Source organism: Lemur catta, chromosome 6 (assembly GCF_020740605.2).
Source record: "Lemur catta isolate mLemCat1 chromosome 6, mLemCat1.pri, whole genome shotgun sequence".
Lineage (NCBI taxonomy): Eukaryota > Metazoa > Chordata > Mammalia > Primates > Lemuridae > Lemur > Lemur catta.
Window position 1 is genome coordinate 50574361 of NC_059133.1, and position 24075 is coordinate 50598435.

A 24075-nucleotide genomic window follows, 5' to 3' on the forward strand; every position below is an offset into this window, starting at 1 on the left:
AAAAAAATAAAAACTGTAACATCATACTTAATATTATGCCTTTAAGAGATCAAAACAAACTATATAACATTTTATTAAAAGTCATAGGCAAATAGGCAAGAAACAGAAATTGAGTGTAAGAGGTTAGAAACAAAATTCTCTTTATGCATAGATTATAGGTAAACTATTGGTATAGGATGCAAAATCTCCAAATAAAACACTAGAATTAGCCTGGTAAGTTTAATAGGTAAAATATAATCATACAAGAAAAAAATTACATTTATCCAGAAAATATACATGTAATTTTTAAAAGGTAATATATATATATCCAAATATATAGTTCTTCCTTAAAAATATAATAAAATATATCAAATTCTTTATAGATAAAATAATTTTTAAAAACAGAAGACCTAAAAGAAGGTCATGCTTATGAACTGAAAGTTTCAATATCATAAAGATGCCAACTCTCTCTGAATTCCAAATTGATGTATTGATTTAAATGTGGTGAAAAATTCCATTATGATTACTATATTCTATTTGAAAACCTGAGTCTAAAATTTATACAAAAGTTCAAATGGCCAAGAATGGCAAAGTCATTTCTAAAGCAGAACACAGGTGGGGGCGAGAGGCCTGTGCACTACTAAATATGAAGGCTTATTATAAAGCTGTGATGATTTTGACTGTGAAAGGTGCTAGTGCCAAGACAGACGAATTCACCAAGGAACCGAATACAAAGCCCGGAAATACACACACACACACACACACCCCACACACAGAGATAAAATAATCATTAGGGAAAGTTGTTGCTCTACGCAAACTTGGTCATCCACATGGGAAAATATGACACTAGACTTTCCCCTCCACCATGCAAAAAAAATGAACACCAGATGGATCTCCACAAGTGACAAAGCAAAGCTGTAGCTGAGTTATGCAATGCAATAATCAGTAGCTACATAAGGCAACTTAATTAAAATTAAATTTAAAAATTCAGACCAGATGTGGTGGCTCACGCCTGTAATCCTAGCACTTTGGGAGGACGAGTTGTGAGCATTACTTGAAGTCAGGAGTTTGAGGCCAGCCTGAGCAAGAGCAAGACCTCATCTCTACAAAAAATAGAAAAAATTAACCAATCATAGTGAGGTATGCCTGTAGTCCCAGCTGCTTGGGAGGGTAAGACAGGACGATCTCCTGAACACAGAAGTTTGAGTTTGCAGTGAGCTATGATGATGCTATTGCATTCTAGCCAGGGCAACAGAGGTAGACGCTGTCTCAAAAAAAAAAGAAAATTCAGCTACTCAGTCACACTATCCATATTTCCATTGCTCAATAACCACATGTAGCTAGTGGTGATTATATTGGACAGTGTCAGATATAAAATATTTCCATCAGTGCAGAAAAATCTATTGGGCAGTGCCTAGAGACATTTAGGATAGTATCTTTATGACCTTGAGGATGGAAAAAAATGTACTAAACAAGAAACAACAAACTAAACAATAAAAATAATGAAAATAACTGATAAATTCAGATATTAAAATTCATAACCATTTATGAAAAAATACCATATAAAAATGAAAAAGAAAGCCTAAATATGAAAGAAGGTGCTTGCAATATGTATATATAGAATATGCAGGATATATAAAAAACACATATAAAACAATAAGAAGATAAACTCATACAGAAAAATGACAAAAGATTCATCAGGTACTTCATTCTATTTGACAAAAAAGATAATTACAGTCTGACATATTTTATCACAGCACTGAAATATTTGATGAAGTTCTATGTTCTAGTTCAAATCATCAAGAGTGAGGTGCAGGTGGGAGAAGGGAACAACAAAGTATTTTTTCACCCTAGAAGAAAGATTATAGTGGTTTACACAGTAGCCCAGCAATATATAAGTAGGTTGATAATAATGTTTGAACATGTAATTAAATAGATACTTCTAATGGTAGCTTACCCTTCATTAAAACATAGTTTTCTAGTTCACTTAACAATCTATCTTTACCTTATTTTGAGCACACAGCAGAATACTTGGGAGGCACATAGTACATTATACCACCTTTCACGCTGAGGATAAAATTTGATGGTGACTAAGGCATTAACTTTATATTTACTTCAGTCAGAAGGATCAGAGAGCACAAACGTGTTATTGGAGGATGGGATAATACTGTAACTATTACTAAAATGTGCAGTTTGTTCAAAACAAAGACAAATTTCCATCATTGAATTAACATGAATAAGTATTATTCTGCACCATTCCCTAAGCCCTACTCCCACCTTTACCCCCCAAGAGAAAGCATGGACAGGGTAAGAAAAAAAAAATCATTCCTTCCTAGTTGACATATATGTGTGTATATATATGCACACACGTATGTATATATATAAAGACTTCATATTTTAATAATAGTTAAATGTTAAAAACTAATGTTTGTGTACTTTAAAATTTGAAACAAAACTATGCTCAAACCACATTATCTGATGCACCTCTCAAGGTCCTTGTAATCTAAGAATGAGATGAAAACAGTTAGTAGGTTGGCAATTCTAGTACAAGGTGAAGAGCATTCGACAACTGGACAAAGAATGAGACATTCAACTCAGATTAAATATTACAGGACATAGGACAGTCACACAACAATTAATTCCCACTTCAATAATTCTATTTATCATGATTTATCATTTTGCTGTTATTTTTATAGCAATAATATTTTAATAAACCATATATTCTTGATATTTGTCATTTTTTATGAAAACATAAAAACAACTTAGACATGCATTATAAAACACCTGAAAATGTGTCTCTTTTGAAAATGAAGTACAAGTTTATTAATAGATACTCTTCAGGTATGTGCAGGGCTTTATAGATAAGATTTTCAGGATTCTAGTTTGTCTATAAAGACAAAGGTCTTCCTTCAAGGCAATGTTTCCTAAATGGTGTTCCATACAATTCCAGCGCCATAAAATTCTCCACAAAAATGGCATCTATAATCAAATAAGTTGGAAACACTTTAAACTTAGGCATTGCTTGAATATAGACTATAGATTGGAGCCTAGTTCTTATCCAAGATCAAGTACCATTTTATGAGTGTATTAATAATGATGGATGAGAAGGGTGCATATATTTAATATGAAGAAATCATTTTACCTTTATAAATCTTATGAATGTGTACTAATTTAGTGGATATATTCACATGACTAAAGACTTACAGAATACAGCAGAATATAGGCATATTAAATTTTTTTATTCTCTATTTTATGGAGAATTGGGCTTAACAATGCTATTTAAAAAGAGAAGTAATTTTGTTCTTATACCACAATATTAACTCAAAATATTATTCATTGGAAAAATCTAGATTAACTATTTAATTAAGTTAGCCAGCCATCTACCCAAATAATGCATGTATGCCACAATATATAACAATTAAAACCTATAAAACCTCATTCATCTTAAGTAAATTCTCAGGGAGAATATGATTTTTAACTGGGTAATGATGCTAGAAAATATGCTATTAAGTCAATAGTAGAAATGAGTTCTAGTTACCTTTTAAATAATGAATGTTGGGGAAGGTATAAAAACAAATAACATGTAGCCCAGCTCTCCTCATATAATGGACTTACTCTGAAAATGTTGAAATTCCTTTAATTTTCATGTACTATATTTTCCTCAAGAATAGAAGTGACTCAGTTCACTTTTCTTATACTATTAAATATTCGATAATTTTCCCCTCACAAACAGTTGACTTGAAACAATTGAAACTAAGGAATAGAATCAAGCAGAATCTTAAAAAGATGACAAATCTATTTTTGCACAACTAAAGGCAAACAAGATAACTGAAAAATCCACTCATTTTGAAGTGACAGGACCTGCTAAAAAAAAAAGACAATAAATTCAATGTATTTCTTTTTTGTATTTGTGAAAAATATCTAACTCATTTTTTTCATTAAAAAAGCTAACACATCCATCAAATTTAAAATAAATTCAAGAAAAATTAAGAACTTACTTAAAGGGAACAAATGCAAATTTAGGCACTTCTAATGCTCTACCAGAATATCTGAATTGTATAAAAAATAATTGTCATTGTTGTAATCTAATTTTGTTTACTTTTGCTCAAAGTAAATGATAAAATGCTTTGGTCAGAAGCAAAAGAAAGAATTCCCACAAAATGATGCTATTTACATACTGTCAGGGTCTTCCCACCTTCAATAAATACTTTAAAAGTGCCCCCAATTCTTCTGTTATATGCGGTACAATGAAATTCCTGCTCTATGTATTTATTCCTAAAGGTTACAGGCCTAGGGTGCTAAAGCGAAACCCAGTTATTTCAGGCATCATGCTGTCCTTTGTCCTTTATGCTTTTCTTTGTCAGTCTGGCTTTTAGGAGGTATTAGGTTCCCGTGACTATTATTTGTAGTTTCTCCTTCCAGGGAATCTGAAGGACATTAGAGAGAACGGTCACCAGTCACCAGGTCTTGGCCAGAGTTAATGCCAAGATCCACAGAATCAAGTCATGGAATAGGAACCAGTCCAGGGTACAAGATGAGGAAGCAAGCAGGTTGCAACAGACTCTCTTTTGGATTCTCTGGCACTTTGGAGTTCTCAGGGATAAACCTGCAATGCCTATGAGTAAGGTGAAATTCAGAAAACATGAGAATAAGCCTCTTTATGTTGATTAGGACACTGCTTCAGTCACAAGCCAGGGCTAGATTTCTGGGGCAATGGTAACACTATCCATACTTCAAGAGCATGAATAGTTTCCAAAGAGAAGAATGCCTGGTAATCTTGCTGGTATTATTATTGGCACAATTGTGTGACTATACAGTGTGTTAGTTTCACAGAGGCAGCAAACTTAGTGTCTGAATGTTTGCCAATCCTGACACACACCCCTCTCCACACACCTCTTTTCAATCCTATCAGGAAATTCCTCTTATATGAGATTGTAGGGAAACAAAAGGTAAAAGTCAATGTCAAATGAAGAAAGGGAAAGTTTTTACTGGTGATCACTGCCATATTTGAAACAAAATTATACTGAAAATTGGGAAATTATGTGCTGTATGTTTTTGTTTAGATTTCTAGATTGAGAGGCTTCCCAGGAATATGGAAAGGAAACGGCTGTTGTCATAGCTCTTTTGTGCTGCTATTAAAAAAAATACCACAGACTGGATAATTTATAAAGAACAAAAATTTATGTCCCATAGTTCTGGAGATTGGGAAGTTGAAGATCAAGGCATAGGTAGGTTCAGTATCTGGTGAAGGGCCCTGTCTCTCCTCTCAAGATGGTGTTTTCTTGCTACATCCTCCAGAGAGGGAAATGCTGTGTCCTTACACTGCAGAAGGCAGAAGTGCAAGAGGGTGGAACACTGACTGCATGGAGCCTCTTTTATAACGGACACAGTCCCGTTCAAGATGCAGGAGTCTTCATGACCTAATCACTTCTTATAGGCCCCAACTTATAATACTGTCACATTGGACATTAAATTTCAACACATGAATTTTGAAGAAGACACATTAACCCATAGCAGCTGTATAAACAAAGAATACATGATTTTTCAAAATAAAGTTTGATTCTATAATGAAATAAAGAATCATGGCACTGCAACCATCTTATATTAATTATTCTTATGCCTTTAATAAAATAAAGAACACATCTAAAACATTTCCTTTGTATTCATTAATGATTTAATTACAACAGATGGTCCTTTTCAGGAGCCAAAATAGTCCATGTAAAAATGTTTCTCACCCCAATAGACTATCTGGGAACATGTGCTGAACCCTCTATTTGTATAAAATATTTGTTTAATTCTTAACAGTTCTATTGGTCATAATCTAAGCATGTTTTCAACTTGAATCTCTAATTCCACTTTTATGGAAGAATACTTATGCATAAAGGAATACCTGATTTATATAACTTCTCATTTAAATTGTTGGTCTTAGACTCTTGTCTTCGGTAAATTATAGCTTAAATAGTATAGATTGTTTAAAAAATAGATGGTTTGCTTTTGATCAGTCCATAAAATTATTCAATTAACAATTAAGTATTTCCTGTTTTCCCCATCAACTGTCTCCTATAAAAGCTATTCAGTGGGTAGTGTGTATCTTTTACCTGATAATTTTCCCACACTTTCTTCATTAGATACCTTTTTGGAGTCAAGAAAAGGATATTTTAATTGCCATGCTTGAATCAGATTCTCTTATCAACTATAAAGTCCCACTAACTCTATAATAGTATTAAATAATAGATATTATAAAACCTTGCTATAGAGTGAATGTTTATGTCTGCCCCAAAATTCATATGTTGAAACCCAATTCCCCATGTAATGACATTTGAAGGTGGGGCCTTTGGGAGGTGTTTGGGTCGTAAGGGGAAAGCCCTCATGAACAGGATTAGTGCCCTTATAAATGAGACCCCAGAGCGCTCCCTCACCACTTCTTGTATGTCTGGACACAGAAAGAAGACTATCTACGAAACAGGAAACAGGCCTTCACCAGACACTGAACCTGCCTGCACCTTGGTCTTGGACTTCCCAACCTCCAGAAATGTGAAAAATAAATTCTTGTTGTTTATAAGCCACTCAGTCTACGATATTTTGTTATAACAGCTTGAGCTAAGACAAAACTTAGTCAATTCAGCTGTCTCACATTTAGAAACATGTAGTACCTCAATCATGTATTTGAGCATGATGTATTACTATGAAAGAAACATTTTTAAACATGTATGCTGGAATATCATTATAGCACTATCTTCAAGGTTACAACCATAAGAGCAAAATTGCTTATAATGAGGAACTTCCTAAGTCTTGAAATGGATTTAAGGTGAACTCTGATAGTGAATTTCAAATCATAAAAAAGTTCTGGTATTGCAATGAACCAATTATTACTAAGAATTTTTTAGATATGAATAGTCTTTCTTATTAAGGTATAATTGGAGCTAAATGTACCTGTTTAGTAAAGTATAATCAAGTACTCAAAAGAAGAGGAAAACAATATTCAAACCCCAATTATTTAAACATAGCCCTATTTCAATAGTTTTACCTGTGTCTGCTTGATTTCTTGGTACTATTTAATAATGTCAGTCCCAACATATAGTTCGTAGAGTTAACATTTTTTAAAGAAGAATTACGTATGTGGAAGAGTGGCAAAATAAAGTATTGCCAACATGTTTCTTGTCCTTTTTACTTTGTCTTTTGTTCCTTGAGGAAGACTTTTAGGTGTAATTTTGACATTTAAAAACATGTCACACATTTAAAAGTAAGTTGCACATTTTAAAAGGAGAGAATCCTAAGTATTTCTCTTATACTGTCCCCATAATTTCCCTCTTCTACAAATTGTATGTGCAAAGAGGGAGGATTCAACTCAACCTGGGAAGACAACATGGAATACACAGGAAAGTGCTCTATTTGGCAATAGAACATTGTTACCTAACCCACCTGAGCCATACTAAATCAGTGATAGCAATGCCAATTACAAGGATGTTGAGGTTATCAGAGGATGACTTTTAGGATTGCGTGAGGTGAGACACATAAAAGCCCCTGTGACTGACCATATTTTTGACACGCACCTAGCAATAAGTTTGTTAACTGCCTTCTCTTTTCCCTTTCCCAATTCCAAAAATAGGAGGGCGTAGACTCTTTTGAAAATCCTTCAGATAACAAGAGAGTACCAAAAAATTATATATTTAAATTTAGGTTTTTGTTCTTGTTTTTTTATTTTTTTTATTTCAGCATATTACGGGGGTACAAATGTTTAGGTTACATACATTGCCTTTGCCCCACCTGAGTCAGAGCTTCAAGAGTGTCCATCCCCCAGACAGTCGCACCACATCCATTAGGTGTGTATATACCCATCCCCTCTTCCCTGCTCCCATCTGCCCGACACCCAATGAATGTTATTACTATATGTGCACTTAAGTATTGATCAGTTAATACCAATTTGATGGTGAGTACATGTGGTGCTTGTTTTTCCATTCTTGTGATACTTCACTTAGTAGAATGGGCTGCAGCTCTATCCAGGATAACACAAGAGTTTTTTGTTTGTTTGTTTGTTTTTTGTTTAAGAGTCAGTGTCTTGCTTTGTTGCCCAGGCTGGAGTGAAGTGGTGTGTTCATGGATCAGTGTAACCACACCTGCACTCAAGCTAGGCTCCCTCCTTAACCTCCCAAGTACATGGGACTACAGGCAAGCACCACCACACTAGTTATTGTTTTGTTTTATTTTGTTTTAATTTTTTGTAGAGACAGGGTCTCACTATGTTGCCCAGGCTCATCTTGAACTTCTGGCCACAAGAGATCTTCCCACCTTGGCCTCACAAAGCACTGGGATTACAGATGTGAGCCACCCCACACAGCCCTAAATTTAGATTTAATAGACCACAAGTCATTATCTGAATGTATAGCTGAGCGGGCGGGCATTAAGTATTATTGCTTCAAGACAAGAGCCAATAAAATGAGAAGCCTAATAAAATGTGAAATAATTTAAAATAGCTTGTAGATTTAAAGAGTTGGATGGAATATTCACTCTTAAATGAAAATTATAGACTAGATATGCATAATAATTTCGATCATAAATACTGAAGTGTCCTAATGAACAGTTATAATTAGGTTTCTAAGCATTTAAATTAAGATATTTCTTAAGTTAGTGACATGTTTTTAGAAGTGTCTCTTCCCTTTTCTTTTTTGGAACATTTGAAAACAAATGTAGGTAATAAATCTAGTTATCTTATGAGGCAGAATAACAAACATATGTTATTAACAAAAAATACAAAATAAAAAGTCATGTTTCCTCATTGAAGTATTTTTTTCTTAAATTAGCAGCATATATTACTTAGAAAATTAATAATAAAAAAGGCAATAATTTTATATGAGCTTCAGATCTGATGTCTGTAAATCCTCTGTACCAGGTCATTATTGTGTGTAATTAATGTCCCTTCCCCGCCATGAAACAAGAGGCCAGGATACTCTCCACAGAGATGCTAATATGGCCCACCAGGGACAACAGACACACATTTTCTTAGATTCCCTGTGGCTTCTTCTCAATTATTCAGCTTTTCCTATCTACTTATTATTTTGTTATATCCATTAGTGATATGCAAATAGTTCCGCAGTATCTGCCCCTTTTTAAGTTCAGATAAAGAAGCTAGTCAGTTGCTACTTTAGAAAAATGCATTCAAGCACTTCACAGCTACATTACAGACACTATGCAACAGGAAACAGGGGCCTATATAAATATTAGGAAGAGATACTAGAGGAAAAGGAAGAAAAAAAGAGGAAATTACAAATAACAACATTAAGAGACGAGGTAAATAGAAACATAGCTGTGGGCAGAAAGTGACAGAGACAGAAAGGAAACAGAGGATACAAAAAGGTCTGCTTCCATAAAAACTCAGTATTTTCAATAAAAATTTGCAGAAGCATTTAGAGTGAAAGCTGACTCAACTTTTTTAAAAAAACAGCACAATGCTTTGAATAGAAAAGAAGTAAGTCACAGGATGAAGCAAACTGGCATATTCACTTTTTTAAATTTCTGAATGTACATTCCTATCTATGTCATAACTCCAAAATTTCTTGTTTTGAAAGTGCCAATTTCTTGGTCATATTGTACAAAGAGGATCTACTTACTTGTTTTGCAGTCTTATACCAATTATTTGATCTGTTCGAATGTTGCTTAGTGCTCTCTTCTGTAAAATGGGAATAATAGTATTTACCTCATTGGGCTACTGTAAGTTTTTAATGAAATAAAGTAGGAAAAGTTCTTGGTCCAGTGTTAGCACTAAGTTGTGTGCTCAATATCTAGTATTCATTTTATTGCAACTAGTGATTAGAAAAAATTATTAGTGTTATGTCCAGCACTTCTGCACTTTATGAAAGTAGAGACAACATGGGAGGAAAAAAGTCTCTCCCCTCAAAAGAAAATAATCAGTTTTATCAAATGAATAAATATCCCAGATCACTGATTCTCCACATGGACTAAACTTTAGCATCATAGTTTACTGAATAAAATAAAACTTTCATTTTAAATAGTTCATCAGTTGATTCAAGTGTTTTCTCAAGTTTAAGAATCAGTGTTGTAGATGAATTTTTACAAAAAAGTACACCCATAGACAAATGGTGATAGCATTATATAAATTATATATAGAAATATGATCCTTAGTCTTCAGCAGACTTTTGTATTTATGCATGTGTATAATTTCAATTTTGAGTTTTGTTATACTTACAATGACCACCTTCTCCCTTCACTTAACCAAAAACTATCCATCTCTCTGCTCCAAAACAAATTCCATTTCTTTCATTAAAGCCTTTGATTCCTCCATCACAGAGTAAGTCTCCCTCTTCTAAAATCCTAGAGCAGGGCTCAACAAATATTTTTCTCTAGAGTGTAGGAAATATTTTAGGCTTTGCAGGCTAAGTCACAACTACTCAACTCTGCCCTGCAGCAGGAAAGCAACCACAGAACATAGGGAAATAACGAGGTGTGGCAGTATTCAAATATTAATAAAATTTTACTTATAAAAATAGCAGACTAGATTTGGCCCAAGGACTATACTTGGTCAACCTCTGTCCCGGCTGATCTTGTTCTCTATCATTTATTTTGACACTTAATCCTACTGTGGGTTGTACCTTTGGTTAGTGAATACACACACACACACACACACACACACACACACACACGCGTCTCTGAAATTACAGTCTTCTTGGTGGGGGGTCAGGAAAGACATCTTATACATATTTTTCCAGGTATTTTTGAAGAGTATTTCATATAGCAATGCTTAATTATTTACTGATTTTAATTGATTTATGATATGGAAGCAAGATCTAGAGCCATTAGCATCTTACCTGCATTGAAACATCTGCTTAGGTATTGACTCTTGGGGTACTCTAATGGGCAGCTTCATCTTGCTGGGTCTTTATTCTCCCTGTCTACAAATGAATGTAATCTATCTTACATGGTAATAATGAGAATAAGAGATACTATAAATAAAAGAGAAAACACTAGGAGGCACTTAAATAGTATCAATAATTATGTTGGCATATGTTTTGTGTCTTAATATGAACAAACATCTCTATGTCACGGTAACAGAATTATTAGTCTTTCTCTTTGTGGTAGCTTTTCAATGTGCTTACATGCACCATTATATCTAAATGAAAACTAAGGAATTCGTATCTTAAAATTCCCTTAGGAAGTATTCCCAATTGATATTACTAACTTTGTACCTAAGTGAAACATTCAACAGCACTTATATATTTTTGCATCATCAGTATCAGTACTTGAGTTTTCTCTTATATGTGCCAGAAACTAGAATTTTGTACATATTGAAAAGATATACATTATTGTACATTCAATGAGTTGTTTGTTTTCTGAACTTCCGACTTGGCTCAGGCTGGGAACAGCAATATAATAACTCATAAATACTTGTGTACAGATGGAATTTCTAAGGAATAAAGTTCTGCCTAAAAACATAACAAAAACATAGGTAGGGATAAAAATCAAATGATTGTGATTACCATACATTGGTTACCAGTATTATTTATTTACCCTCCAACGACAACTCATGAAATAAGTTTTATTGTTGCCCAAATGAGGAAAATGGGACTCTGACAGTTTACATATCTTGATTTTGTTCAAACAGCTTAGAAGTAGCTAATCAAAATTCCATTGACATTTATTTGCTTATCTTCAAAGTCTCTGATCCAACATGTGACATTGAGATGGAGAAAAAAAGGGAAGAGAGAAAAGAGAGAACTACAGAATGAGAGACTACAGAGAGATGACAATGGAAGTCTACAAAACATTGGCTCAAGGACATAAATTGCTTAAGCTTGCCTTGAGGACATGTTTAGTTGTGTAAGTTAAGACTAACAGAGACTTGCATGTTATATTCACAACCATCTCTCTAACATCTAAAACAGTTTCTAGAACACAATAGGTGAATAAATAGTTGTTAAAGGATTGTATTCTATGGCTTGAAATATGTTATAGGCTTTATTAAAAATCCCACTTTATTGTAGATTTGACATATACACATCCATTATTTTTGGGTTTATGTAAGGCCAGGAAGAGGGGGGTTTCAAAAGTGTCTAGACTAGAATGATATTGATATAAACAAAAGAAATGGGGGAGGGAGAACAAAAGGAAAGAAAGTTCAGAGTATTGGCGGTGTCAGCAGCACAGTAAAAAGAAGCTGTCCCACAGACATTTGGAAGTGTCTAGAAATGTCTACAACTTGAGGGAAGTCAGGGCTGCAGGCAATGGCCTGGAAGTTATTCCTACACAGGTGAAAGTGGAGGTCAAGAACAGATGAGTTTTGCCAATCGACTGCATACAGACAAAAGAAAAACTCCAAAGAGAATTTGAATAACACAAAATTTAACAATTAGGAGGTGAAAGGAGAGCAAGAGAGGAGGTGCAACTGAGCAGTAGAGAAGAAAGAGAACAAAGAGCACAAGGAAGCCAAAAAAGGAGTTCAAGAACCACTGAGCACCAGCATTGCCAAAGATTGTTGATGGCTCAAAGCAAATGAAGATTTGGAGCCTAGGAAGTCAATGATAGCCTGGTTATTAAAGTTAATATTTACCAATAAAGAACTCATTCTTTCAAATATAAATATGTTCATACAAGATTTTTCTTTTAATCCTTTAACAGAAAACAAATGATTTTTATTTTATTTGAAGATACTCTGATCTCAAGAATAATTTCCTTTAACATTCTCAATTTGATCCTATTGGCCAATAGTTTTCAACCATATCTAATGCATTCCACTAAGAGGTGTATTAAAATATAGAGAGATGTTTCTGACTGTTATAATGACTGAGGGAAAGCCATTGGCATACAGAAAACAGAGGTCATGTTATGGACTGAATGTGTCCCCTAAAAATTCATATGCTGAAATCCCAACCCCCAAGGTAATGGTATTAAGAGGTGGGGCCTTGGAAGGTAAGTAGGTCATGATGATGGAACTCTCATGAATGAGATTGATTAATGCCCCTGTAAAAGGGAGTACAGAGAGCTCTCTGACCCTTTTATCACCATGTGAATATACAAGAAGTCAGCACTCTGTAACCCAGAAGAGGACCCTCATCAAAATCCAACCATGCCAGCACTGAGATTTCAGGTCTCTAGCCTCCAGAACTGTGAGAAATAAATTTATTTTGTTTATAAGCCATCTAGTCTATAATAATTTGTTATAGAAGCCTTAAGTGACTAAAACAGGTCATAGACACTAAATGATGTCCTGAAATGAAAGAGGCATTCCTATACAATGAAGTGTTCCACCCAAAATGCCAATAATCCCATCTGTTCAGAAACAATGTCACCTAACACTATTTATCACTAAATTCACCTTTTGTGTATTTGAGAATAATTGATAGAACTTCGGATTCTGGAATTTTTGAAAATCAATTTTAAAATAAGGTAAATATTATAAACATAGTTCATCCCTTAGAAACCTGTCAAGTGCATGCTTTTTCTTTTATCATGTATTCATATCTAATCTAGTTCCAAAAGAAATAGATCTTGAATAAGTACTTAGTAGGACAGCCTCGTTTTATAAAGTACCATTCCCCCACATACTGGCTTTAATAAGAATCTGTTAGAGATAAAAACTAATTAATAATAATACATATCATTATGTTATTAGATGGGGAATAGCAAATGTTTGAAATAAAATGTTTTCTATAAAGTACCAACATTTTATACAGATCTTTATCTAAAATATTTCATTTGTGTTCACCACTTACACAAAATATTTTCAAATGAAAGTTGCTATTTTAATGCCAAGTATTACTAAAAATTAATTATGGGTTTCTATAATTGAACCACATATATATTTTTGTGGAACTCTCCTAACTGCACAAAACCTTTAGCAAAAATACCTTTAGGCCAGCATCTTGTAGCTGTCATTCAATTGTCCTATAGGATTTTCATGAAATCCTTTGAGATTTCAATGAATGTTAATGAAAACATTTGCAAGAGTTTTGCTATTAGGTCAGGAAAATTATTTCCAAAAATATTTGCATCATTATCAACACTGATATTTGAGAGTATGTTGAGAATGTCACTGGTGCACCCAAGTACCAATGAGTTCAGCTCTAGCTGGACTAGTTTTATGATAGTCAAATTCAATTTGTTTAACTTGTGGTTAATTTTTCCCTTATTCTTGATTATTATAGCTGATACATGAAGGCACATACCCCTCAATTACTCAAAAATAGCTAGTCTATACTCTCGATGTTTTTCATACACTTTATTCCTCTCCTCACAATAGCACTTCATAGTGAGTACAACCAATCTCATTTTATGGAAGAGAAAAAAATGAAGCACAGACTGTTAAATAATTAATCAACCTTATAAAAGTGCAGAACCAAGTTTGAAGTCTAGTTCTTACTGATTCTAAAGTTAATTCCCTTTTTCCATCTGAATGCCTGAAGAAATGTTTGGTGAATGAATACAGAATTAAAAGCAAATTCAGGGTATGCCCTTTTATTTCATATCCATGACTCTGGACAGGGAGATTTCCTTAGATCACTTTGCCATCCTTCCCTTTAAAGGGGCTCAAGGCCAAAAATCTAAGCCAGATATTATTAAAAAGTAAATGCATGTCTAGAAATAATCAGCATTTATAGAAGGATGCTCTAAGTTGAACATTGGGAAAGGGTTGCTAAGCTTTCAGATCACTTACCATCATTAACACTCCTTGGGGTAAAAAGTAGTATGTAGTAAACTGTTGATGTGAATATTTGCAAAAAAAAGCAGTTTCTGACTTTTTGAGTTGTTACACAATACACTGAGTTGCTTATGATCATAATGTCTGCCTTCCACTAGGATCCTTCAGTTACCCCCTCACCTAGATTGCTTTAAATGTAACGTGCTTAGAAGCAGAAAGTGGAGCAAGGATTGCTTCACTTGGGCTAAACATGAATCATCCTGTTCAACCCTCATCTGCCCTCTGCAGACCCCACTCAACTCTGATTTTTCAGCCACACTCCCCTAAATGCACACTTAATACTTGTGGTTCCAATGGCAGCATATGCAAGCTAACAACCTGTTTAGAACTTTGTAACTGTCTGATTTCTGACTGGGTTTAGCCATGAAGCATGGGATGCCACGACAGGGGAGCTAGTGCCCATGATTTACTCTTGTAAATCTTTTTCACTTCACCTCCTCATTGTCTGCTATTTTATTCCTCTGCTGCGTCTCTTTTTGGACCCCAGAAGACAAGAGGACATAAAATTTGCCTCTAGCCAGCCCTCACTCAATCCAGCCCAGTCCTACTTACTTCTCCAGTGAAGAGAGTCAAAGAAACACTTGTAGGGAAACCGGTCCTCCTTTCCTCTCCTGTGGGGTGTGTGTGTTTTTAATTGTAATTTCCCTGGAGTTCGAACCACAAAATGCCCTCCACAGCCCCACCAGGAAAAGTGGCCTTGAGCACGACCGCCCTTGTCAGGGCAGTCTGCAATCCTTTTCACGGAAGTAGAGGAGAAGGCGGGGTGGAGAGGCTGAGAAAGGCGGCAGTTCGCACGTGGGCGAGCAGCAGCCTCCCGCGCCACCTGGCCCGGCCTGGCGCCCCCAGCGCGGCGCAGCAGCCCAGGAAGCGCAGCGTGACGCCGGGTGGCGCGGGCCCTCCTCAGCCCCGCCAAGTCGGCGCACCCTGCTGCCCGGGCGCAGGCCTGGCCCGCATATACCTTTCCATCCGCCTCCACCCTCGTCATCCTTCCTAGATACCGAAAAGGAAGGAAGACAACCCTCTCCCGTGCCCTCCTCCAAGCCTCTCCCAGCCCCGGTCATCTGCTAAGAGGAGACGTTCCTCACGCACACTCTCACCGCCCTCGTTGCCGCCTTTGCGGCAATGACGCGACGCCACCCCAGGGGGCCCAGGGCGGGATGCTGGTGAGGCGCGCACTGGAGACGCCAGGCGGGACCCGGCCCCGGACCCCGGGGGGCCAGGGAAAGTGGCGAGCACCGCGCCAAGCCGAGTCTCGGTGCAAAAGCCGAGAGCGTGAGAGCCTCGTGGACTGAAGCACGACGGACGCTCCCCGCCCGGGTCCCCGCGGGCCCCCGGCAGCTCCCGCGCCGCGGCCCGCGCGCTCGGCCGACGCGAGCTCTACTTCAGTGGCAGCCTCGGGTATTTCTGTCTATATAAGGACTCGCTGGCAAACTCTGCTTTGGCGCGATTGTCGGCTCGCTTCGCAGACGCGCGCTCGCCTTCCTCTCCGCCGGCGCCTCCTCCTCCTCCTCCTCCTCCCTTCCTCGCGGGGTGTACTTACTTTATCTGGTCTCCGGCGCTGGGTGGGCGCTGCAGCTCTCCGTTCCACCCGAGCTGCAGCCGGTTCGCCTCGCTGTCACCGGGTGAATGGAATTATTTATTTATTTATGTCCCCTGACGTGTCCTCGCCCGCCGCGGCCCGAGGAGGAGGCGTTGGCGGGGCGGGGAGGCGCGGCTGCGGAACGCCCTCGTGGGTGCCCGGGAGCGGGCGCCGGGGGTGGAGGGTGGGCGCAGGGCAGGTCGGGGTGGAGGACGGCCCGGGGGGAGCCGGGGGGGGGGGGCGGGGGGAGAAACCGTCTCCCGGCGACTGGAGAGACTGAGCATGCTCCGAGCGGCCGCCAACGCTATAGATATTTTATGGCTCTCCACTTCGGATTTTAGTTTTGGCCCAAAGAGAGAGCCAAAGGACAGGTAGATCTGTCCTTCCAGTCGGTCTTGACAAGTTTTATGGGAAATACTTTGAAGCCTAACCTGGGAGCCTGGCGTGGGGTAGTTCCGTTTAGATACCACAGGGAGTTGTGCAACCTGCAGGAGAGGAAAGCAAGCAAAAAGAAAAGAGTCTGCTGGCAGGATGCAGGGAGACTGGAAGATAGATCCTCATTGAGAGCTGGGAGGGAAAGTTGAGCCATTTTTCAATAGAGGCCTTTTGGTGGGGAAGGGGGACAGGGCAGTGTTGGAGATTAGGCTCACCAACCTGATCACTACAAGGGAAAAGTAAAATTTACACTATGGGGGGGGGGGGTATAGAAAACAGCGCCAGAAGACATTGAAAATAGAAAAGAACTTTTAAAAAATCATTTGTAAATAATTCCTTTCATTTCATTCTTAGTTTCCCAGATTATTTAATTCTTCAAAACAGAATTTGCTTATTTGACAATGAATAGTGCTAGGAATGGTAATTCCACAGTCATTGGTTGCTTCCCCTGTCTAAAGTATGTTTCTTGGGGAAGTTGGAAAGAAGAAGGGCTGGAAGTTAACATTTAAGCAACTCCTAAGATTGGGTTTCTTTAATATCTTTTAAGTTGCCATTAGAAAAAGAAACTGTCCAGAAGAGTAAGTGTAGGTTTGTATTTAAGAACTCATTTTTCTGCCAGGTTAACTGGCTTTTTCCCCTTGATTTCACAATAATCCTATTAGATGTGTTCTATGACTAGTCACATTTTACAAATTTAGAAACAGATATAGAGAGATTAAGTCACTGTATCCACTTATTTCTGCCATAGCTAGTCCATAGTCATGGACGAAATTTGAATTTCACTGCAGCTACAAAATAGAAATAATATTAGCTTTTTATTGTCATAAGATTTAAATGAGATAATATATGTGAACTGGCTCATAAATAATAAGGGATGAATAAATGGTGCCACTTAATAACTGCAAATGTTTGGAAGACAATTTTACAGAAAGAGCATTAGTTTGAAAACTAAAAAATGGCAGGAAAATTCTAGAAAGGATTTTATATTTTTAAAGCCAAAAATGCATAAATAAACATTTCTTTAAGATATAATGGGCATTTGATAATGATGCAGTGTCTAGGAGTGACTATGATCACTCCATTTCAATGACAAAAAAGAATGTTAAACTTGGGGGGAAAAAACAACATAAAGGCATGTCTCAAGGTCATGTTCTTGAGTGTTTGCTATTGGCATTTTTACTGCTCATTCATCACTTTTATTTTTTTTCAAAGAGGAAGAAGAAAGACCACATATTCCTGATTTTTGACCTTATTCTCCCTTTTTCTTCTCTTTGATTTTTCTTTTTTGTCCTGTTCTTTGGTCTGTCCCATACTCTTGACCTATTTAACCCATTGCCAAATGCCCAAACATCACTACTCATAGCATTATATCATAACCTCAGCAAGTTTTCTTTTTAAGTCTTGTTTTTCTAACAATTAAAATTCCGAGTCCAATTTACCTACTCCCACAGAGTTAGTATTTGGAAACTCATTTCTAAATTAACTTGTTGCTATAGATAGGCGTGCTATATAAATACTTGATTGGATTAGAAAGGAATATGAAAGGAGAATTAGGTAGGAATAAATCCAGTCGATTTATCCTATGACTTATAACTTAATATTTTTCAGAAATTGAGGAAAAACACAATATAGGGAAAAATTAAACTGTATGATCAGAACTTGGAATGCTCTAGTAAAAAGTTTGTCTTGATTTCTATTCATAAGGTGAAATAGTAATGGGAGAAACAAAGAACAGCAATATGTTTAATATTCTACCAATTCATGTTCCACAAATAAGCAAACTGCAAATATATACATAACACAAACTAATAAAACTCAAATGTGCACTACATACCCACATCCTCGTATTACAGGTTCTTTGTCCCTCCTTCAGTCCTCAGTCATGCCATGTCTCCTCACATTTTTCTGTCTTTTCTCATTTCCTCCCTTCTTTTTTATATCAAACTTATCTAAACCTTTTTTTCCTCTAATGTTCAGAAAATATGTCATCACCTCTATAGCATTTCATAGATTCCTTATTAATCAATAAGGGTGAATTCCATCTTCCTCTGTGCTCTTTCCCATAAAACATGTTTTATGTCTCTATTTGGGATATTTTCTTTCTGCTTCCCAGCATGACTATATTATAATATGTTTTTATCTATCTCTCAAATCTGTTAGGATGTTTGAAGGTAGAGATGACATTTTCTTCATCTCTGGAATCATCTAATATCCACCACAAAATCTTGCATATAGAAAGATAATCATTAATGTTTGCCAAGTGGGGGAAAGAGATAACAGTGTGACTTTAAGCAACAGATATATGGCAGAGGCTGCTGGTGTTCACAATATCCATGATCCTCATGACTCCACATTTTCACAATATCCATGATCCGCATGACTCCGCTCTCCCAAGTTATATTGGGGTCATGAAACTATGTAGTTCTAACTAATAGAATATGAGTGGAAGTGACATGTATAATGTCTGGTAAAGAGAGTTAAGACCCATTGTGCCTCCTTCATCCCTCCCTCTCCCTGCCGCAGGGCCATGTTTCTGGTGGAGGAGCTACCAAATGGAGTCACTGAACAATGAAGGATTGCTTGACTTGCACTGGACGTTGTATAAGCAAGGAACCATGTGCTAAGCCTCCTCTGAATTTCAGGCTGTATTTGTCCTGAGAACATAGCTATTCTGACCAATATAAAATTTTAATAAGATTATAAGTCATAATAGCATAAAACCAAATGAAACATCGAACTTATGACAATGCTGTAATGTGTTCTTAATTCAAGGCTGAAAGTATATTCTCATGACCCTAAAATTCACATAGCAGCCTTTTCATAGCAAGAGATTCTGTGAAACCGGAATAGGTATGTGTGTGTGTATAAACTGCACACAATAGATTGGTTTTAACTAAGGACAAAAGACCGAATGTCCCAATGTTCCCTTCACCTAAGTGAAAACAAATGTGCACCTGACGTCCAGTGGCAACACACTGTGACTGAGATTGTAGCTGGCTAGAAGCTGTGAAAATGATTGCTGTGACCTGGTTTCATAGAATATATAAAAGTATAAAAGACATCTCTCTACTGCTTCTAGGTGTATGTCTTGAGTAACATCTATGTAGGCTACTTTGGAAGTGTCTTCTATGGAAACCTCTCATAGAATTATGGGGAAATGAAAATCTAGTCCAATTTTACAAAACATCAAGAAGAGAAATCGATTGTATTGGATGTTGCTATACAGTATGCCTTTCCATAACCATAAAATAGCACAGAAGGATCTTTTGTCAAAAAAAAAAAAAAAAGACTTTGTGGGCTCCAAAAATCTCTCTGTCAATTATCCATTAAAAATGCTTTTCTGTTTGGGCATTTTTCTAACTTTACATTTTATTAGTTATTATGAATAAGCTAAACTTAAAAGATTCTGAGTGTTTTATAGATACTTTTAGTGTCTTATAGATACTTTCATCTGAATATTCTGATTATTCTGAATAAGACTAGAAACTTGGATTAAAAGTTCTCATCATAGACTGTAAAGTTTTCAGACAGGGATTTTGTAAACAGTGGCTTTTTATTTAATACTTAATAAATTTATTACATGAATCTATGATAGCTAAATGTGTTACCATGGAACCCAGGCTTTGGTGCTTTTTCCTGTACATTTGGTCTTGGATGGGCCCCTTAACCTCTCTGACTCATAGGTCTTTACTTTGATACCTTAATAATTAGCTTCACTTTCTAAAATTCTATGATTCTTACAAGTACTTCAAGGGTACCAAGATCCACAGAATTTATGCATAATCTTAACAAAATGAAGAAATATTTATGTAGACTTCTTTTCTATTAAACTAAAAATAAATATTTACTTCTCATATTTTAGAGAGTAATGTTAATCAAGATACCTTATAAAATGTGACCACATATTTACCTGCTTCATTTGTAATACTTGCATTACTTGCCATGTTCCTGGAATGTCCTTGAAGGGTTAGACATTGTTTGTATTAACATAATACGTGGTAGGTCACAAGAGAGTCTGACGCAAAATACTCTTAACTGGATGTACACTTCTCAGTAAGGGGGGTTTTCAGCATCTATCGCTTTGTTTCTTTGCTTAACTTTAAGGCCACCTTGCCATTCTGTTTTCCATTTAGGAACTGTTTTTCTACTTTCCCTCTGCCAGGAATTTTTGTGCCATTTTGCTATACAGGCATACCTCATAGATATTTCAAGTTAAGTTCCAAATTATTGCAATAAAGCGAATATTGCAATAAAGTGAGTCACATGAATTTTTTGGTTTCCCAGTGCATATAAAAGTTATGTTTACACTATACTGTAGTCTGTTAAGTGTGAAATAGCATTATGTCTAAAAAAGCAATGTACATACCTTAACTAAAAATACTGTATTGCTAAAAAAATGCTAATGATCATTGGAGGCTTCAATGAGTCATGCATGATCTTTTTGCTGGTGTAGGGTCTCGCCTTGATGTTGACAACTGCTTACTGATCAGGGTGGTGGCTGCTGAAGCCTGTAGTGGTTGTGGCAATTTCTTAAAATAAGACAACAATAAAGATTGCCACATCAATTGACAATTCCTTCCAAGAAAGATTTCTCTGTAGCACACGATGTTGTTTGATAGCATTTTACTTTCAGTAGAACTTCTTTCAAAAGTTGAAGTTTATTCTTTCAAACCCTACTACTACCTTATAAACTGAGTTTATATAATATTCTAAATCCTTTGCTGTCCTTTCAATAGTGTTCACAGTGTCTTTACTAGGAGTAGATCCATCTTGAGAAACCACTGTCTTTGCGATTAGAGATAATTCCTCATCCGTTCAAGTTTTGTACTGAGATTGCAGCAATTCAGTCACATCTTCAGGCTCCACTTCTAATTCTAGGTCTCTTGCTGTTTCCACCACATCTGCAGTATCTTCTTCCACTGAAGCCTTGAGCCCCTTAAGGTCAGTCATGAGGGTTGGAATCAACTTTGTCCAAATTCCTGTTAATGTTTCTATTTTCACCTCCTCCCATGAATCACAGATATTTTTAATGGCATCTCGAATAGTGAATCCTTTCCAGAAGGATTTTAATTTACTTTGCTCAGATCCATCAAAGGAATCACTGTCTATGGCAGCTATAGTCTTATGAAATATTTCTTAAATGATAAGACCTGAAAGTTGAAATGACTCCTTGATCCATGGGCTACAGAATCAATGTGGTGTTAGCTGGCATAAAACAACATTAGGTGCTTGTACACCTCCATCAGAGCTCTTGGGTAACCAGCTGCATTGTCAGTAAGCAACATTATTTTTAAAGAAACCTTTTGTTTTCCCCTAAGTAATAGATCTCAACAGTGGGCTTAAAATATTCAGTACCCATGCTGTAAACAGATGTGCTGTCATCCAGGCTTTGTTGTTCCATTTATTAAGCACAGGCAGAGTAGATTTAGCATAATTACTAATGGCCCTAGGATTTTCCAAATGGCAAATGATCACTGGCTTCAAGTTGAAGTCACCAGTTTCATTAGCCCCTAACCAGAGAGTCAACCTGTCCTTTGAAGCTTTGAAGCCAGGCATTGACTTCTCCTCTCCAGCTGTGAAAGTTCTATATGGCATCTTCTTCCAATAGAAGACTTGTTTTGTCTACATTGAAAATCTGTTGTTTAGTGTAGCCACCTTCATCAATGATCTTAGATAGATCTTCTAGATAACTCACTGCAGCTTCTCCATCAGCATCTGCTGTTTCACCTTGCACTTTTATGTTATGGAGAAGGTTTCTTTCCTTAAACTTCATGAACCAACCTTTGCTAGCTTTGAACTTTTCTTCTTCAGCTTCCTTAAATCTCTCAGCCATCACAGAATTCAAAAGAGCTAGGGCCTTGCTCTGAATTAGGCTTTGGGATTTTCCCTTCCCCTTCCCTACACGCAGGAAAAAAAAAGAAGGAGGAGGAGGAGGAGGAGGAGGAGGAGGGAGGAGGAGGGAGGAGGAGGAGGAAGGAGGAAGAAGGAGGAGAAGGAAGAAGGAGGAAGAGGAAGGGGAAGGGGAAGGAGAAAGAGAAGAAGAATTAGGCTTTGGCTTTAGGAATGTTGTGCCTGGTTTGAACTTCTATACACATCACTAAAACTTTCTCTGTCTCAGTAATAAGGCTGATTCACTTTCTTATCATATGTTCTCCAGAACAGCACTTTTAATTTCCTTCTAGAACTTTTCCTTTTCATTGACAACTTTGCTTACTATTTGACACAAGAGGCCTAGCTTTCAGCCTGTCTCGGCTTTCAACTTTCCTTCCTCACTAAGCTTAATTATACCTAGCTTTTGATTTAACATGAGAAACATGCGAATCTTCCTTTCACTTGAACACATAGAGGCTATTGTGGGGTTATTAATTGGCCTAATTTCAATACTGTTGGATCTTAGGGAATAGGGAGGCCAAGGAGAGGGAGTGAAATGGGGGAACAGACTATTAGTGGAGCAGTGAGAACACATAACATTTATCCATGGCCATTTAAAATGGCCATGATTCTTGGCAACCCCAAACAATTACGATAGTAACATCAAATATCACTGATCACAGATATATCATAACAGATATATAATAATAATGAAAAAGTTTGAAATACTGAGAAACTTAACAAAATGTGACACAGACATGAAGTGAGCACATGCTGTTGGGAAGATGGCACCTGTAGACTTCCTTATTGTGGGGTTGCCACAAGCCTTCTTCAATTTGTAAAAAACATAATTATTTGTGAAGCACAATAAAGTGAAGCTCAATAAAATGAGGTATAACTGTATAATGTAAGTTAATTTCTTACTGCTAGTTTGTTTTTCTGGGAGTTTTATGATTGTGACCTTGAATTATCACTTGTTATAATTTTTTTCTAAGAAATAATGTGTATGAGATCTGTTACATCAAATGTGATATATGTTTCAGGTCCATTTGTTTGTGCCTCTGCTATTTAGCCCAGTGATTTGGGCTGAATCCTAGTAATATATGTGATCACTTGAAGTATGTTAATTTTTTTTCTTCATCTACCAGGACTTCATTTGTCAATGCAGGTCCAGAGTCATGTAATCCAATGATGGTTTTACAATATCTATCTTCATTGAATTTCATTCATTCATTTGACATATTTTTTAAGCAACTATTATATTCCAGGCACTGTGATAAACTTCTTAGATATAAGTAGTGATTCCCTCAAGCAAACCGTACACCATTTCTTTAACTTTCATACTCATTATGATGTCAATGCTATGATAGTACTCATCAAATGATTATGTTTGCATATACATACACATCCAGAGCATAAACTTTGGGGCATTGGGTTTCCTAAGCGATATTCTTTATAAATTTTTTCAGTTTAAACTACAAGAGACAATACTAGTTGTTGC

At 36.6% G+C, this 24075-nt stretch overlaps 1 protein-coding gene and 1 long non-coding RNA gene across 4 annotated transcripts in view; one reads left to right on the top strand and one right to left on the bottom strand.

The window, feature by feature from the left end:
* Positions 1-16423, bottom strand: part of SLC16A7 (solute carrier family 16 member 7) — a 147077-nt gene extending 130654 nt beyond the window's left edge. Inside the window, exon 1 of one of the 3 annotated variants that reach the window (XM_045553468.1) lies at positions 16230-16423. The gene's annotated coding sequence lies outside the window, so the exon portion shown is untranslated. Of the gene's footprint in view, positions 1-15241; positions 15292-16229 lie in introns of those variants that run through there. The other 2 variants (XM_045553469.1, XM_045553470.1) reach the window with 2 other exon arrangements.
* The window catches only part of LOC123639577, a 91905-nt gene continuing 84043 nt past the window's right edge, over positions 16214-24075 (top strand). Inside the window, exon 1 of the long non-coding RNA XR_006735767.1 lies at positions 16214-16311. This is a non-coding gene — a long non-coding RNA (uncharacterized LOC123639577). The remainder of the gene's footprint in view (positions 16312-24075) is intronic.